The sequence below is a fragment of the Rattus norvegicus genome, chromosome 11 (assembly GCF_036323735.1).
Source record: "Rattus norvegicus strain BN/NHsdMcwi chromosome 11, GRCr8, whole genome shotgun sequence".
Lineage (NCBI taxonomy): Eukaryota > Metazoa > Chordata > Mammalia > Rodentia > Muridae > Rattus > Rattus norvegicus.
The window spans coordinates 22,296,752-22,315,912 of record NC_086029.1 but is presented as its reverse complement, the minus strand read 5'-3'; the positions used below and the strand labels follow the sequence as shown (position 1 = coordinate 22,315,912).

Here is a 19,161-nt window from a genome sequence, read left to right as displayed (position 1 = left end):
TCAGATGCTGAATGAGTAGGATTGTTTAGTACTTGAAATGTATACACATACAAACACAATTTTAAAATGTTGTTCAACCACAATAAAATACTATAACCAGTAAATACAGTAGTTCTCGACCTTCCAAATGTCACATTACTTTAATGTATTTCCTCATTTTGTGGTTACCTCCCAACCATAAAATTATTTCCTTGGTACTTCATAATTGTAATTTTGCTGCTGTTATGAATTATAAGGTAACTATCTTAAATCTAGCATATCTGATATACAAACCTTGTGAAAAGATCTTTTGATACTCAATGACTCACGGGATGAAAAACACTTCTTTTTTCTCTTCTTTTATTGGACATTTTTTACTTATATTTTAAATGTTAGCCCCTTTCCCAGTTTTCACTCCAGAAACCCTCTCTATCTAGCCCTGCTTCTATGAGTATACTCCCCAACCGACTCATTCCTTCCCACCTCCCCGCCCTGACATTCCCTACACTGGGGCATTGAGTCTTGACAGAACCAAGAGCATCTGCTCCCACTGATGCCCAAGAAGACAGGCCTCTGCTACATATGCAGCTGAAGCCATAGGTCCATCCTTGCATACTCTTGGGATTGTGGTTTAGCCCCTGAGAGCTGTGGAGGGTCTAGTATTCTTCTTCTTCTTCTTCTTCTTCTTCTTCTTCTTCTTCTTCTTCTTCTTCTTCTTCTTCCTCTTCTTCTTCTTCTTCTTCTTCTTCTTCTTCTTCAGTTGTAAATTATAAACAACAAAAGAACATCTGGAGGAATCACCATCCCTAAAGTCAAGCTGTATTACAGAACAATAGTGTTTAAAAAAAATATATAGTACTGGTACAGGGACAGGCAGGTAGATCAATAGAAAAGAATTGAAGACACAGAAATGAACCCACACACCTATGGTCACTTGATCTTTGACAAAGGAGCTAAAACCATCCAGTGGGGGAAAGATAGCATTTTCAGCAAATGGTGCTGATTCAACTGGAGGGCAACATGTAGAAGAATGCAGATCGATCCATGCTTATCACCCTGTACAAAGCTTAAGTCCAAGTGGATCAAGGACCTCCACATCAAACCAGACACACTCAAACTAATAGAAGAAAAACTAGGGAAGCATCTGGAACACATGGGCACTGGAAAAAATTTCCTGAACAAAATACCAATGGCTTACGCTCTAAGATCAAGAATCGACAAATGGGATCTCATAAAACTGCAAAGCTTCTGTAAGGCAAAGGACACTGTGGTTAGGACAAAACGGCAACCAACAGATTGGGAAAAGATCTTTACCAATCCTACATCTGATAGAGGGCTTATATCCAAAATATACAAAGAACTCAAGAAGTTAGACTCCAAAGAGTCAAATCACCCTATTAAAAATGGGGTTCATGGGGTTGGGGATTTAGCTCAGTGGTAGAGCGCTTGCCTAGGAAGCACAAGGCCCTGGGTTCGGTCCCCAGCTCCGAAAAAAAGAACCAAAAAAAATGGGGTTCAGAGCTAAACAAAGAATTCTCAGCTGAGGAATATCAAATGGCTGAGAAACACCTAAAGAAATGTTCAACATCCTTAGTCATCAGTGAAATGCAAATCAAAACAACCCTGAGATTTTACCTCTCACCAGTCAGAATGGCTAAGATCAAAAACTCAGGTAACAACAAATGTTGGCCAGGATGTGGAGAAAGAGGAACACTCCTCCATTGTTGGTGGGATTGCAGACTGGTACAACCATTCTGGAAATCAGTCTGGAGGTGCCTCAGAAAATTGGACATTGAACTACCTCTCTTGGCATATATCCAAAAGATGCCCCAACATATAACAAAGACACATGCTCCACTATGTTCATAGCAGCCTTATTTATAATAGCCAGAAGCTGGAAAGAACCCGGATGCACTTCAACAGAGGAATGGATATAGAAAATGTGGTACATCTACACAATGAAGTAGTATTCGTCTATTAAAAACAATGACTACATGAAATTCTCAGGCAAATGGGTGGAACTAGAAAATATCATCCTGAATGAGGTAACCCAATCACAAAACAACACACATGGTATGTACTCACTGATAAGTGGATAATAGCCCAAAATCTCAGAATACCCAAGATACAATTCAGAGACCAAATTAAGTTCAAGAAGAAAAACCAAAATGTAGATGCTTCAGTCCTAATTAGAAGGGAAACAAAAGTACTCACAGGTGGAAATATGGAGACAAAGAGTGGAGCAGAGACTGAACAAAGGCCATCTAGAGACTGTCCCACCTGAGGATGCATCCCATATACAGTCATGAAACCCAGACAATATTGTGTATGCAAAGAAGGGCATGCTAACAGGAGTCTGATATAGCTGTCTCCTGAGAGGCTCTGCCAGAACCTGACAAATACAAAGGCAGATGAGTGAAAATCACTTCTAATATATCTCGCTATCTTTTCTGTTTTGGGAACAGAACAAAACAGCATGTTGGAACAATATTTTGCTGCCTGTCCTGTACATTTTGATATCATCATATTTCAATTAGTTATAAGTAGCAGAAGGAACAGACCCAGTATTAGCATCCAGACTCCTACCTTGTGGTCAGTTAACAAAAGAATCTAATGCTTTTGCTGGGGATGCTAACACCACTTCTTAAGGTCAGGCTTTGTGAAAACTACAAAGCAGACAAACTTACTGACTGCTACATAAAAATGGATCTTTCCAAACTCATCAGCCCACTACAATGATGCAAGTCCACTGAGTAGGCTAGAGTCAACCGAGTCTACAGTTTCATGGGGGGGGGGTTGAAAATTATGAGAAAACATAGGTTTTGACTTATTTGGTGCTCTAAGCAATAAATTATTTGTCTTCAACCTGGAAGTCCAAACTTTCTACCAGAATTTTTGAAGTAGTAACAGAAAAACTCACAAGCTTGTCATTAAGATATAATCAAAGGACATCATACCAGACAAAAAGTCACCGAATGCATCATTTGCCCACCTGTTCTGCTTCTCCTTTCTCTAACATATATACCTAGGGACACATATTACTGCAAAGAATGTCAACTTTCATTTTCATTCTCCTTTCATAGAAAAGTCCACGTGATGTGTAGAGAAATCTTTGCACCAAATGGAAAATTATATGACTGTTACATAATAGCTTTCTAATGACTTACCTCCTGGGTGTTCCTCACTAACACAACTTGACCAGGATAAACACTTTATGTTCACTACCTCTTCACAATGTCATTATTCTTAGAAACCAATTAATAGTACTATGATAAATCCAACCAGGAGACAGACTAATAAGGGAAAAGATATATTTTATATATACTGTTGTTTATAGATCCTTTTTGGAGGGAGGACTTGGCTTCCTGAATACTTCCTGTGTTCTAGTAACTTCTGCTCCCTTTTAGCACATTTCAGAGGCTAGTATTCCTGGATGCTGCAGTAAGTTGCCCTTTTCAAGTTTACTAATGCATAGGTACAAAGCTCCACTTGATACTTTCATAGTGAAAATCTCACTCCCAGCTATTGAGTATAAAATCTCTAAAGATAATTTACCAAAGAGGTCCAATAAAAAATAATCTTGAGGTTTGTGCAATTTTAAGTATGTAATTAGTTTCATGGAAGCAATCACAGTGTATCCACAAAGACGATCTGCCTGTCTAATAAGCATTTAATGTTTTTATTAATAAAAAACAATGGATAAGGTCTAAATGTTAAAAACACACTATTGATCCTTAATAGAGAAATATTCTTTCAAATTATGAAAAAATGTTTTCAACTTCACAAAATTAAATGCATAGACTAGGGGGACTGCATATTTTACTGTCCATTTGTAGTTTAATTATCACTTTATCCCTTGTATTGATTCTAAATGTAGAAATATCATTAAAGATTACAAATATGTGACCTGTGTAATCACACAATTCCAGGGGTCCCTGCTACTATTGTTTTAAATTTTTTATACATTACCCTGTTGATAACCATTTATGCAATAAAATGTCAAATTAATCTATTACACTAATAGGCATGATAGCATAATAATATTTATATGGCCAATAATTTGTGAAATCATAACTTACAACACTGTTATAAATGTTAATTATTTTAGAGGAACATTTTATTATATCAAACTTCTTATATACCTTATGTAAAGGTCATATTAAAAGTATATTATCAGGATAAAGAAAGGAGTCAATAAAAGAAACCTCTAGATATATAAAAGTCCAATCGACTTAAATAAACTGTGTGGAGTCAAATTCTATGTAGAGAATGTCTGTGGGCTGGAACTCAAATATACAATATAAAAAAGATTAGTGAATGGCCAATATCTATAAATAAATAAATCAAAGATCTGTCATGGAGGGAATATCTCTTGAAATCTTTCTTGCAAAAGAATGTCTTTGATGCACTGGAAAATTGCTGAAATAAGGATTCTCTTCAGGTGGCCAGAAATTCTGTATAAAAACAGACACATGCTCGGCTAGTTATAACAAGCCAAGCGTTATCATATTCTGGAAGACGGTGCTGAAAGTAACTTCAATTTCATGACTGAATATACAGCACATACACAGAAAAAAGCAGATATTAAATAATACTCGGTTTGCCCAAATTAGTCCACAAAAGTCCATGTGAGAAGGAGCAGTCATTTACCAAAAAAGAAAAAACAGAAACAATATAAAAAAAACTGTTGAGAATAACAGAAAATAATACTGATTAAAATAACTAAGAGATTCAAGTCACAAAGAATACAACCAAAGTCAAGTTATGAGACAGCTATTCCTTCTTTAATTCCTCCTGTACTCTAACTTTTGTGAGAAATTTAACCTAAATAGTAAACATCACAGAAAATGATGTTATCATATGTATACACATAAGTGTAACATACATTATATATCGCATGCCTTCCAATCATGTGAGGCAAGCTGCAGCAGACAGGCTTCTAAATTGTGAGCTGTTAACCAGTTAGTAGCCGAGTTATGGTGAATTGCAGAAATCCCAGGAGGAACATAGTAGTGACTAAGTTTTGTCCTATAAATTACTCAGTAATATAAAAATAATTTTATCTCAGTGAGTATAGCTAAGCCTGTGCACAATGCATGCTATGAACATTTCTCATACATGTGTCTACATATGTGAATGCCAATATGCCAAGACATTCTCAGTTTTCCATAGGTGGAAAGAGATCTAATTTCTTAGGTTGACCTCTGAATGGTCTCCTCTTCCTCTCTCTCGGTCTCTCTAACACACACACACACACACACACACACACACACACACACACACACACACACACACACACACACACACACGGCGCGGGGGTGGGGGGAGATACTTCATGTGAAACATAAAAAGAAAGTGTTGGGCCCTACCTTGGTGTTTCCCTTCCCCCTCGCTGAGCCTTTTAGCCTGCTATAGCAAGAAGTTGTTTACACCCTTGGCAGTTGCTCTTAGCCCCTGATTTGGGACCTAGATCTTCCATGGCACCCTTCCTCCCCACCTAGCCTTCCAGCTTGTTGTTGTTAAGAGTTGTTTATGCCACACAGACTTTTCCTGTTTTCCTGGTTGGGGATTTTCACCTGCCTTGCTGTTTTCCATGGCTTTTGCCTCTGGTATATAAGGAGATCTCAGTAAAGCCTTGGTGGCATTCTCTGGAAATGGGTGACTCATGTATGTGTTTTCCTTTTAATCCACAGGCCCTTGTGGACTGGGGTAACAGGTTAGCTATGTAGGCGTAGCTGACAAAAAAGTTTTGTTTTGTGGGTTTTGTCATTGTTTTTTGTTTTGTTTTGCTTTGCTTTGTTTGGTTGTTGACATGAAAGAATAAAGATTTTTAAACTATCCCCCACCATCCCTGCTGTGAGGGCTAGTGCACCTCACAAAAGAATAACATCACATGTTATGGGGAAGTAGTCCAGCCATAGACCACCTGGCCTCGAGAAGGCCTAGCTCAGCATAGACCATCCGGCCTCGATAAAGCATGGCCAAACATAAGCCATCTGGCCTCATTAAGGTCTGACTTACCAGTCCTGAGGAAAAAGAGTTGGGGTCAGTTCGCCCCAGAGGCAGGGTGGCCTGGAGTTGGACTGAGCCCAAGCTAGATCATGTGTACCAATGTAAACAAACCAGTGAAATTGCTTGGCTTTGTGTGATTGTTGCCAACTGCCTATGTAAACCTATAAACACCTTCCCCTAATTGGGCTCGGGGTCGACTCCTCTGTCTCCTGTGTGAGATACGTGTCGTGCCCAGAGCTCTGGTTTCTCAAATACACCTTTTGTTCATTACATCAAGACCGGTTTCTCCTGAGTTCTTGGGGGTTGCGTTGTCTTGAGATTTGAGAAGCGGTCTTCCCTACCTCGCTGGTCTTCGCTGGTCTTTCAGACACAGGGTCTTCCTACCTAACCATGGCTGGCCTGGAACTTGCTATGTAAACAGAAAGCTAGTCTCAAACATAGAGATGCAACTGTCACTGCTTCCTCTTCAGTGCTTGTATCCTGCCCTGAGGTCACCACTCCCTTAATTCCATTTAAAAAGCTTAAAAATAGGATTTAGCTCCATTACACTTCCCGGTACTTTTTAATTCTTGAACCATAGACTTTGAATTTTCCTTTCTCAGTCTGCTATATCTGATCAAAACAATCTTCAGAAGAGTGAACCAGGGGACTCAGTCTATGCTAGGCTTTTTTGAATTTTTTTTTTTTTTTTTGTCAATACAATTAAACTGAATCTCTTCATTTCAGTCTCAAGCACATTCTTCAGACAAAAGCAAAAAGCAGCCACATTCTTCACCAAATACCCCAAGAAGAATCTTCAGGCAACATACCAAAACTCCTCCCCTCTGAAACCTCTTGACCCAGACCCCCCCAGACCAACTCCTCCCCTCTGAAACCTCTTGACCCAGACCCCCCCAGACCAACTCCTCCCCTCTGAAACCTCTTGACCCAGACCCCCCCAGACCAACTCCTCCCCTCTGAAACCTCTTGACCCAGACCCCCCCAGACCAACTCCTCCCCTCTGAAACCTCTTGACCCAGACCCCCCCAGACCAACTCCTCCCCTCTGAAACCTCTTGACCCAGACCCCCCCAGACCAACTCCTCCCCTCTGAAACCTCTTGACCCAGACCCCCCCAGTCCAACTCCTCCCCTCTGAAACCTCTTGACCCAGACCCCCCCAGACCAACTCCTCCCCTCTGAAACCTCTTGACCCAGACCCCCCCAGACCAACTCCTCCCCTCTGAAACCTCTTGACCCAGACCCCCCCAGACCAACTCCTCCCCTCTGAAACCTCTTGACCCAGACCCCCACAGACCAACTCCTCCCCTCTGAAACCTCTTGACCCAGACCCCCCCAGACCAAATGACCCTCAGCACCACTCTCTTCCATGCTCTACAAAAATGGCCCAATAAGCCCCACTTACAGCACCCCTTGTATCCAAAGTCCTACAATCCACACTCTTCCAAACAAAAGCACGGCCAGCCTCTCAGCAACATTTCAGTCCCCAGTACCAACATCTGTCTTAAGGTTTTACTGCTGTGAAAGACATCATGACCAAGGCAACTCTTACAAATACAAACATTTCACTGGGGCTGGCTTACAGTTTCATAGGTTTAGTTCATTATCATGACGGCCAGAAGCATGGCATCGTGCAGGCAGACATGGGGCTGGAGACAGACAGAAGGAGATTGACTATCTTCCTCAGGCAACCAAGGAGGAGACTCTGATTCCACACTGGGCAGAGCTTAGTCTAGCAGACCTCAAAGCCCAACCTTACAGTGAAACATTTCTTCCAACAAGATCACACCTACTCAAACAGGACAACACTTTCTTGTAGTGCCATTCCCTATGGATCAAGCATTAAACGCATGAGTCTAAGGGAGCCAAACTATCACAACCATCACAACCACCAAGCCCAGCACCAAAAAAAAAAAAAAAAATTACTGAAGAAAAGACATTACTTTCTCCTTTATTTTGTTTTTTGAGACAAAGTTTCAAAACCAAGACTAGGTCTCTTTTTAACACAGGTTGATTCCAGTGAGTTCTGTTTCCAAATTTCTGACACACATTTATCAAGCCATCTGAATTTTCTAATTAAAAGGAAGAAAATTAGAAATGTTTTCATATATTTAAATGCATTTCATTGTGAACTTTATCTTTCCATCTCTGTTAGTGAGGGAGGTATATAAAGATAGTCACCAAATTACCAAGGTACTGGTGATGGATAAGCGTTCTCCTCTACTTGACTACATCCAGAATCAACCGAGAGGTAAGATCTGGACAGTTCAGTGAGGCCATCCCAGAAAGATTTAACTGCAGAGGGAAGATTCTCACCTACAGTTAGTAGCATGTTCTGGTCACAAAGAGCTAAAGAGGCCACAGAGAAAGGCAGAGGGGCTGATTCTCCTGCCTTCACTTCCTTGCTGATGAACAGTTATCTTATTATTGCTGTGGATGCTGCTACCATCAACCATTACTGATAGTCTCCAGATTCTTCCAGTTCCAACAATGGACTGGAAATCAGTGGCTTCACCGGGGAAACTTCCACACCCTTAGCCCTAGATTGTAAGGGCTGCGCCATCTCGCTTCATGGACTGAGCAGCTACCAGGGTCTCCAATTCACCAGCATGAAGATATCCATTATTGTACCAATCAGCTCTTAATATGTAAGCCATCTCATAAAACACTTTGTATTTTACTGTTTCTGTTCACCTAGAAAATCTTGACTAAGGAACACTTCCTAGATCAAACATTTTTTTTAAAAAATTGCAAAAATTCAGTGGTGATTTTATATAAACTTGGGTTATATTTGAGCTATAAACGATATGTTTTACTGAGCTTCTTTGAGTACTAAATAAACATAGCTGTTATTTTTATAAAAACTAGCTTTTTCACAGTTTGATCCTGATACCAAGGTTCATATATTTTCTCATTTGATTTTATAAATTTCAGTCAAATAACTTTATGTAAGCCATATACAGATTTAAAAATATCCTCATCATATCCCTTGTGACTACAATGACAGAAAGGATTGAGAGGAATGGGTGAGAGGTTAAATGATTAGAGTAAGCCCCTGTCTCATGTTACACAATACTAGGTACTGCACGGAAGAAAGAATGATGGCATGGCCAGCGACGAGGGGAGTAATTTTTTGATAAAATTATTTTTCTCATTATTTTATAACTACTGTTTAACTCATTGTTTAAGCTTTGTATGATATTTATAAGATAACAAGAGAATATATGGAAGAGATTGCTTGTTTTGAAACAAGCCATGACAAGCTTTCTTTCTTCAATGAAAATTTTAAGAAAAGAAAGATATGTTGCCCAAGTTGGATGCCTAAGAATTTATGTTCAAATACTTAAAAGACTTCACTAACCAAATTAAAGTGACTAATAAAGAACTTCTTCATAGACTAAACATATGACCCACAAAACATATCTGTAATGCGGTAGCATCACAATAAGAACAAAAAGTAATACCAAACATTAGGATAAAGAATGCCCCCATACACAAGAACAACAACTATTTTCTGGGACAAAATAGTTACTTTGCCTTTGGCTTTTAGAATTAGACATAAAGACTCATCTTTATAATATAGGAGAAAAGAAACAGAAGAATACTGACAAAGGGAACTGAGTGGAAAGCAGCAGTTGTTTCTTCTAAAAGCAGGTCCTTACTTACAATGGTTTAGAAAGACAAATGTTTTCTTCCTATAAAAATAATTACTCTCCCCCGAAGGCTTACGCCCAGTTCCCAAATCTTTTAACCCAGATAATCAGTATTACAGCTGCATTTTTTTTCCTATCTCTGCTTTTCCACTGAGACAAATATTTGAGAAATAAAAAGACAACTGAGCAGAACTGATAAAATGCTTGGTTCATTTCAAGTACATTATCTGAACAAAAACCTTATAAAGGGAGGCTAGTACAGAAAGAGAAAATCCAAATGGATTATTAGAGATTTAGGAAGCAGGTATTGAAAATGATATCCCTGAGCAAGTGAGGATAAATACACCTAAGTCAAAAGGAAAGGAACAATGCTGAGCTTCTGTAATCAGGTGAAGATTGATTAGGTGTCTTAGGCCACAAAACAAATGAATTACCTATGACATAAGAACAAAGGATTTAAACGTGCGAGGTATTGAAGGATCAATATAGTAATAGAAGAAAAAATAATGGGGGGTAAAAAAAGATCAGTGAGTTTTCATTATTGAAAAAGTGAGTTTCAAAGAGCTTCATCCGTGTGCAGTGAAGGCTGGAATTCTATTAAGTAGACATGGTTGTAATCTGGTATGATGCCAATACAAAACCTAAGTCATACACTCAGAAGGAATAGGAGAGAGGATGTGATGCCATGGACCAGCTAAAGGTTTCAAGAATGTTTTATTAAATGGCATTATAAAAGTCTATTTGATGATAAATTGAATCAATTGAAGAAGGGATAAGATTCTTAAACAATCATTCTAAGTGTACAGGAGTAGGGGGAGAGGAAATGATTCAACCTCTAGGGGGGAAAAAAGACAGAGAGAGAGAGAGAGAGAGAGAGAGAGAGAGAGAGAGAGAGAGAGAGATTGAGATTCCCCCCCCCTGAAAAAAAATCTACTGATCAGGAATTGTAAGTTTTATAAGCTAAGAAATCTTTTAATTACATATTTAATGTACACTAAGATATATTCCTCAAGAGTGGTTAATGACTATAAAGAAACTAGCTAATGATGGGAATTCTGGATTCCTGGCACTCAGACAACCCTTATTGATGAAAGTCTCAAAGTACTGGCTTTTGACATTGTCCCTATTCTCTTATCCTCTATAGAAAAAAAATCTATATTTTGTGTCAGCTATAAGTGATATTTTATCAGACACAAGTAGTATCTGTAAGAAGGTTTATATAAACAAGAATAGAGAAATTATTACAGACATAAAATGACAATGGGAAGAAATATTTCATATAGCAGCAAGGAATAACTATGTGGTTTAAGATGTAACTTGAGGACACCTGATGCCCTCTTGTCAATTGATTTTTGTATACATTTCCTTGTGGCTCAAAAGTATAGTCAAGAACCGAAGTGACCCTTTAATAATGGACTCTGGCACTGGTGGCTGTAACAATGAAGATGAGAAGAGGCAGTAATCAATACTAGGATGATCACTGTACAGTTATTCACTTGAAACCTTTCTCATCCAGCTATGCTCAAATTATCAAACATAAATTCCCCCCATGTTGCTGGGATAGGTAGGAAAGATATGATACACAATATAATGTTGTTCTCCAAAATAATCTTTCTATCACTTTTTACTTTCCTATTTAGGATTAACTGATTCACAGGGGAGAAGTTTAATATTATTATTACATTAAAATCAGTTTGAGCTAACAGCGTGATTAGTAAGAGAAGAAGGAAAGGACAAGAGAGAGGGAGGGAGGGAGAGAGAGAGAGAGAGAGAGAGAGAGAGAGAGGAGAGATGGAGAACAGAATGAGAAGAAGAAATACCTTTAAATTTGAATAGTTCAAACAATAATTTTGACATTTAACCTACATTTAGCTGTGGTATTCAAAAAAGCTTCAATTTAAATATAACTGAATATGTCTAAAACATAAAAAGGTGGAAAAATATGCATTATTTCATAAGCAAAAGTTTACACTCTATACACAAATGTTTATTTATTATTAGTTGAGGACATACTTGTGAAAGTACAAACATTTTTATTAAACATAAGCAGAAGTAATAAGCAGCTAAGTTACAAAATATAATTTTTCCTGTTTTTCTCTGACAAACTGTTAAAAGATTAACGATAACAGAAAAGCCAGCTCAACAATAATCAGAGCACAGCCTCCAGGGCTAGCTCAATGGTTAGCAATTCTAGAGGCTCTTCTGGGGGACCAGAGTTTGGCTGTCAGTGCCCAAGGATTTACCTAGCATGAGCCCTCTAACATGGCCTTCATAGGTAACGGCATCTTGTGTGTATACCGACATGCAAATCACACACACACACACACACACACACACACACACACACACACACACACACAGTTAGAAGATAAATCACTTAGAAAGAAAAGAAGATATAGATGCCTGTATAGCTTACAGCAAAAAAAAAAAAGCCGCTAAAACATGACTTATATTTTTAAAAATGCACATTTCTAGGGGTAAAATAGAAGAAGGTGTTCAGTTCCTCAATCTTAGAAACACGTTTAATATATTATGAACACAATGACAGATGAAAGAAGAAAAGATCATAAAATAAATTTAAGATATTTGGTGTACATAAATACAAAGACAAAAAGCCTTTGTCCTACATTTAAAGTTTTTCTAGAAAATCCAGCTGGGAAACAGAAATTTTTATAGTATCTAACTGTCTAGATGCCGATGAATTGCTTACATAGAGCTAAAAAAATTTCAAATTAAATTATTACAGCTACAGAAACTAAATTATTTCCTTCTGGTACTTTAGCTATCGATTGATTCATAATTTTTATTAGGTTTCAGCAATTAATGCCTCTTCGCCAAGCAAACTCCCAGCATCTCTGAATGGACAAGACTGCAGCTGAGAGAAGGCAGAGCTTAGCATCCTATTTTTCCCACTCCGTGGAAAGTAGGCCTAGTAGTAGGTTCTAAGGAAAATCCAGAAGAAGGGAGTAGGCAAATTAAAATGTATGCAGGTGTTGAAAAGAAACGTAAGGGCTCACTCAGCAGAAAGGATGGAGAACAGAGACTGTAAACCTCAGGAAAGGACTGCCCTACAAAACAACAAACCTAAAGTTCAAAGTTCATGGGCAAAGCAAGTCTAAAAGGAGTGACGCACTATGCAGGCTCACAGGAAGAAATGCTAAAAGCACTGTGGTTCAAAGAGCCAAAGGATAGAAAGAGAAAAAAGTCATTTTGGCAATTGGCAGGCAAGAATAGAAAATTAAAGTCCTGAGAAGAGAGCAACAGGAGGTGGCCAAGGCCAAAAGAGTTTCTGTACAGCCAAGGCTCCCTGCATGGGCCTGCAGTACTCAAAAGCCTGGAAACAGAAAAGAAATTCTTTAGAAGCTACCCATACTGTTGTTGTAATTACTGATTTAAGCATGCGTTCCTGCCTCAGAAACAAGCAGAACGTGATGCTCTCCAGCTGAGAAGTGAGGTGGGGAGGATCACAGACAAATGACAGAATTTATAACTCAGCTTCCACCTGCTTTTAGTATCAATCAAATACTCATGTAAGCAGTCCAAAGTAACATTATGTATTTCCCAGTTAGAAGGATCTTTGAGTTAATGGTGGCTGTGGTCTTACTTTTCCATGCATCGAATGTTTGCTTGAAGGACTGGTGTGGGCACTCATTACAACAGAGAGCTATAAAAAGCACTGTCTGTAATCATCAGTGCAAAACATTGCAAATCATTGTTTCATTATTGTTACCCCTTCAAACCAGTCCCCTGGACTGCTTATAAATGGGCCGTCAGTCAGTGACACAGAATTAATTGGCCATCACAAACTAACCCTATTTAGCATGATGACACAGCCAATCTACTGTGATACAAACAGGGAAATGCCAATGACATTGATGACAGGCACAAAAAGACCAAGACAGTATTACTATGTAATCTCCAATCTGTATTAATACACCATAACATTATAGTGAATATACTAAAAAGATACTTGAAAATTCAGGAACAATTCACAACCATGTTTCATAATAGTCATAGGAAGCAGTCTCATTATGATAACATCGTGTTTGTTTCTCTAGGCTGACACAGTATTTGCAATCGCATAAGAAGGCTTACTTTTCAGTAGGTTCTGAAGTAATTTATGAAGATAAAGGAAATAAATGAGAATCACCAAAATGAAGTTAGATACAAATATAATAACCAGCCCCCAGCTCTTGTAAATATTTTCTTTTTACATTATATTTATAGCAGTTATAGCAGGTGATTTTAATTGTTTTAATTTAATCTGAATTACCTTACATTCATATTTTTTTTTTAGCTAAACCTTACTCAGTAAAAACCTCAACACTGTTTAACAATTTAGAGGATAAAGACACAGTAGTTTTATCTCCAGATACACAAAGAAATAAGAAGAGAAAGGCAAGGTGGGAAATGAGTGAGCTCCTGAAATCCACTGCAGTGCACATGTAACCTTCTGTTTTCAATAATGTGAAGGCACGGGATTATTGTGAGATATCCAGCTAATTAATAAAATAGGAAGGTGCAAAATATACTAATATGAAAATAAACATTTATAACTTATAATATTCACACCAATATAAAGTGCTGACCAGAGTAAGCAGAAGCCCCTAGTATCGTAAACATCACTCTTGAAGTGGGCATGAGTTCATATTTGATTTGGGTAAGTAAAATAATAATTCAATGTTTAAGGGATGCTTGAAACACCAAGTGGGATGGAGAGTAGTCTAATGATATTTTATGCTAATAAATAGCGTATACAGGAAGTAGGATCAAGAAAAAACAGATTTATACATTCCTGACAAAAAAAGGAGTAGGAAGAACACCCACAACGTATCAAAAGTGGATGGGAGGCAGAAGGCTGGGCCCCTGATGGTCATTTTTTTATCTCCGCCTTTGTTACTAGTTTAATTTAGTTATTTTTTATAGACATTATGAATTTTTTAATGTCTACAAAGTAAGAACAACTTCTTCTCCTAAAATAAAAATGATAAAAATGAGAGTATGTGAAATAATAAAAAGTTTTCTGGGTTCAAACACCATCGAGTGGATGGAGTTCACCATGTCTGAAGAAATGGACTTGCTCATTTGTGAACTCAGACGTTCTCTTTGCGTCCCGTGTATCAAGATCTCTCAAAGCACGAGAGGGTGGGGAGGGGGTGGTGAGGGGGGCACCTCAGAGAGGGAAAAATGGGATTTTACTTCATCATAATCAGGAAGAAAGGAAGAGTTGTTTACTCTTGATCTAAATGGTGTGTTTGGCTTCCCAAAAGAGGGAGCTGGAACCCCATCATCACAACAGTGACAACACAGCACTTAAATGACACATTCTGCACATAACCTGGTATGGTTCTGAAAGCACTTTAAAGGAAACCTCAAATTCCGAGCTTATTTAGGCCTTTTAAGTTTAATTACATAAAAAGTATAGTTAAATCAATGGAAGACATCATGATCCACAATAATAAACAAAACCCACTTCAGTTTCTTGGTAGAGCATTCAGTTGCAAAATAAAACCAGTATGCAAGTCTTGTAAGTGTTTACATTTTAAACTGTGGGGTTTGCATTTTTAGAGACTGGAGGATTCCAAGACCTCAGATGTTAAAGAAGCTAAAATGAATGGGCTCCAATTATTTCTTGGAAATCCAGACTTACTAGTATTCAGAAGAAATAAAGACAAAATTGGTAATATCTGGCAACAATAACAAAAACTACTAAAAATTAAACGTTGTATCCTTTGCTTCTCTTTGCTGAAAATGATGCCCACAATGCTTTGTAAACTAACTCATATCATTAAAATGCATTTTCGAAAATCAGAATAAAATAAAGCTTTTAAGCTAGCTTTAAAAGAAATCCAATGTACTGAAAGACTCAAAGAAAAGAAAATGTCTATAATTAAGAGAATAAACCAAAACCAAGGCATGAAGGATAATAGCAACCAATTCCAGATTCAACTAGATAGAAACAATATCATCATTCTGGGAAACTCATTCTAAAAAGAACTGAAGCCTGTAGGTTAAATATTGACAGACAGAAAACACACACATAAAGTTCAAATGCACAAAATCAGCTTAAACTAGAGCATCAGTGAATACAGCACACCATTGAACAACTGTCTCCTCTTCTTGCCATGAGAATGTAGTTAATATAGATTGTTTGCTTTACTTAATCAGAATGGAGTAAAAAAAAAAATCACCAAGTTTCTACACATTTAAAATAGGTCTTAAAGGGATGGAAAGATAGTTCTGTGACTAAGAGAACTCACTGCTTTTACAGAAGACCCAGGTTTAATTCCCACCATGAAAATGGTAGCTCATAACTGTCAGTAACTCCTATTCCAGGGATCCAATGCCCACTTCTGTTCTCCAAAGACACCCAGCACACATGTGGTACACAGACATACATGCAGACAAAACACTCAGACATAAAAAGGAATAAGTCTAATTTTAGAATTGTTTATTTATTTCTAAAATCCTAAGATTTTAGATTAATTTCTAAGATTCCTAGAGTTTCTCGGCTTCTACATGAAGTCAGTGCACAGCAGAAGATAGAGTTTAAATATTTAAGCCACATATGTCCTTAGAAGGAATTTGTCATATTTCTAATTAGCAGAACTTTTTGTTTAAGCTATAAATAATTATATATGCGTTGTAGGACTATGGTCAAGAGTCAAAAATCAAACAAGCTATTAAGCAAATAAAATGTTAAAAATATTCAATACATACAATACTTAAAATGGAGGTTTTCTGTCTCTCTATATACGTTCAACAGTACTAGAAGTGAACATGGATGCCAGACTGGCCATGAACTCACAGAAATTCACCTGTCTCAATGTGTGCTCACACCACAACACTCAGCATTTCAAAATTTTATATATACACTATATATGCTGTATTTTATTACATATGATATATAATGCTATATACTATATATGTTATATAGTATACATTATACATTATATGTTAATTTTATAAATAATATGTATATATTATTGTATATAATATATACTATATATAATATAAAAGAGCGTGTATGTATTTATGTATATAATATATACAATCTGTACATAAATACTATCTACAATCTTGACATGCAAATAAAAACATCTCTACTGATACCTTTATATTCATATAATAAACAAGGACTGCTAATATATTTTGAAATAAGCATCAATATTATTTTAATATTCTACTTCACAATAATGAGAAGATGCTTTATATTGACAAGCTATGTCATTCATCGAAATTCAAATATATCAACTCTAAAATTAAATTTAGTCAGAAATGACCTCATACTAATTTCTTGCTTGCAAACTCTGCAATCTTTATTACAAAGATTTTATATACGTACGTGTGTGTGTGTGTGTGTGTGTGTGTGTGTGTGTGTGTGTGTGTGTGTGTGTGTGTGTTTGGTTTGAACAGGTTTGGCGCCCATAGCTTGATCTATAGAGAGTGACACTATTATGAGGTGTGGCCTTGTTGGAGAAAGTGTTCCACTGTGGGGATAGAATTTTAGATCTCGTCCTATGCTCAGGCTCCACCCAATGCAGAATAGACCCTCCTGATGGCTGCCTATGGAAGACAGTCTCCTGGGTGCCTTCCGACCCAGATGTACAGATGTAGAACTCTCAGCTCTTCTGGCCCTTTGTCTGCCGGTCTGCTGCCATGCTTAGCCACATGATGAAAATGGACTGAACTTCTCAAACTATAAGCCAGCCCCAGTTAAATGTTTCTCTTTATAAAAGCTGCCTTGGTCATGGTGTCGCTTCACAGCAATGAAACCCTAACCAAGAGCCTGTGTGTGTGTGTGTGTGTGTGTGTGTGTGTGTGTGTGTGTGTGTGTGTGTGTCCTCAGGGAGGGGACAAAGAGAAGGAAGGGGGCAGGCTATAAAACCTCGAGGTCCACCCCCAACAAACCACTTCCTACAGCAGGCCCCACCTCCTCGGGGTTGTAAAACCTAGAGAAGTAGCACATGAGTGTATGGAGCACATTCCGCAGTCAAACAATAACAGACCATTTTGAGCTTTCAATGTTATCTTTACACTGCCACTGGGCATGATATTCAAGGTACTGATGGGGAGAGCAAATAAATTGAGGCTCCAAGGGTCAAACAATAACTCAAATCAGCTCATCACTTCTTGTACATGCCAGTAGCTCCAAACACAGTAAGGCATCAAAGTGAGGAGACGCTATTTCAAAACAGAGAGCCGTTTTATGGTGGTACAAAGTTATCTCTGGAAGCGTGTGTGTGATTAGAACGGACAGCATCTCCCGAGGAGCAGGGTGCTCAAAATAGGCATGTATCACCAAGGTCTTCTGCAGTGGAGAGAGGAAGCCGCCGGAGTGATTCAGAGAGGAGACAATAAAGGCCAGTGCTAAAGATGAAAAGAACAATATTCTGGAAATCCTGCTGAGGTAGAATCTGCTAAATTTCCCGACTGATTGAAAGTGACAATAAAAGAAAGACAAAAGGTAAAAGAACTGCAAGTTTATAGTTTGAAGACACCAAGAGGAAAGTAGACCCTTTGAGAGCAGTAAGTAATTTAGAAGGTTATGTGGGACTACAAGTAAAAAGTAATAATGTCTGTGCTTCTTCACAGCACATCACGTAAAAGGCTGCTTTTGATTGGCAGGGTCTCATTCCCGGGAAATTCAAGGTATTGATGGGGAGAGCAAATAAATTGAGGCTCCAAGGGTCAAACAATAACTCAATGATGTGTACATCGAACTAAAAGTGCATTATTGTTTAAAATAGGTTCCAATGTTTCTCAGTTAGGTACCATCAGTAATATATAATATAATATAATACATAATATAAATATGTATTTCACATATATATGTATATTTATGTGCCACATCCATGAATGGATATATTCTCTGCTTTTATATAATTTTTCACACCCTCCAAGTCCATATATGCATTATTGAAACCCACAGATGACAAGCTAACCAATATTGATTTTACTCTTCCAGAAATTTAAAAAGAAAATCTTTTTTTTTTTTCGGAGCTGGGGACCGAACGCAGGGCCTTGCGCTTGCTAGGCAAGCGCTCTACCACTGAGCTAAATCCCCAACCCCTTAAAAAAAAATCTTAAGGGCAACAAAACGTAGTATTTACTGAATCCTACTTACAATTTTATCTTCAAATATAAATTGCTTTCAACATTAGCTTAATTTAAACTACTATACTCAAGTAATTCTAGTGAAACCATGCTTTTTGTAAACAAAGATTGTTTGCAAACACTACCTAGCACCTATTATGAGTCAAAGAACGTTTGCTTGCCGACATACAACTTTGACATGTGAACTGATCTTAAACAGCACTGGGGCATATTACAGGATGGCCCCCTTTAAAAAGGCATCTTGCATTCAGAATACATTTGTACATTATAGCTGGATATATATAATATAGCATAAATAATCATAACTAAAATTTAGCTAGCAGTTACGGTGTTTTATTTTAAAGAAAATTTCGGTACAGTATGTTCAAGCAGTCACACGAGTCACAAAATAATTGGTAAATC

General features: G+C 37.7%; 1 protein-coding gene across 4 annotated transcripts in view; it reads right to left on the bottom strand.

The window, feature by feature from the left end:
* Positions 1-19,161, bottom strand: part of Gbe1 (1,4-alpha-glucan branching enzyme 1) — a 265,447-nt gene that overhangs the window by 130,728 nt on the left and 115,558 nt on the right.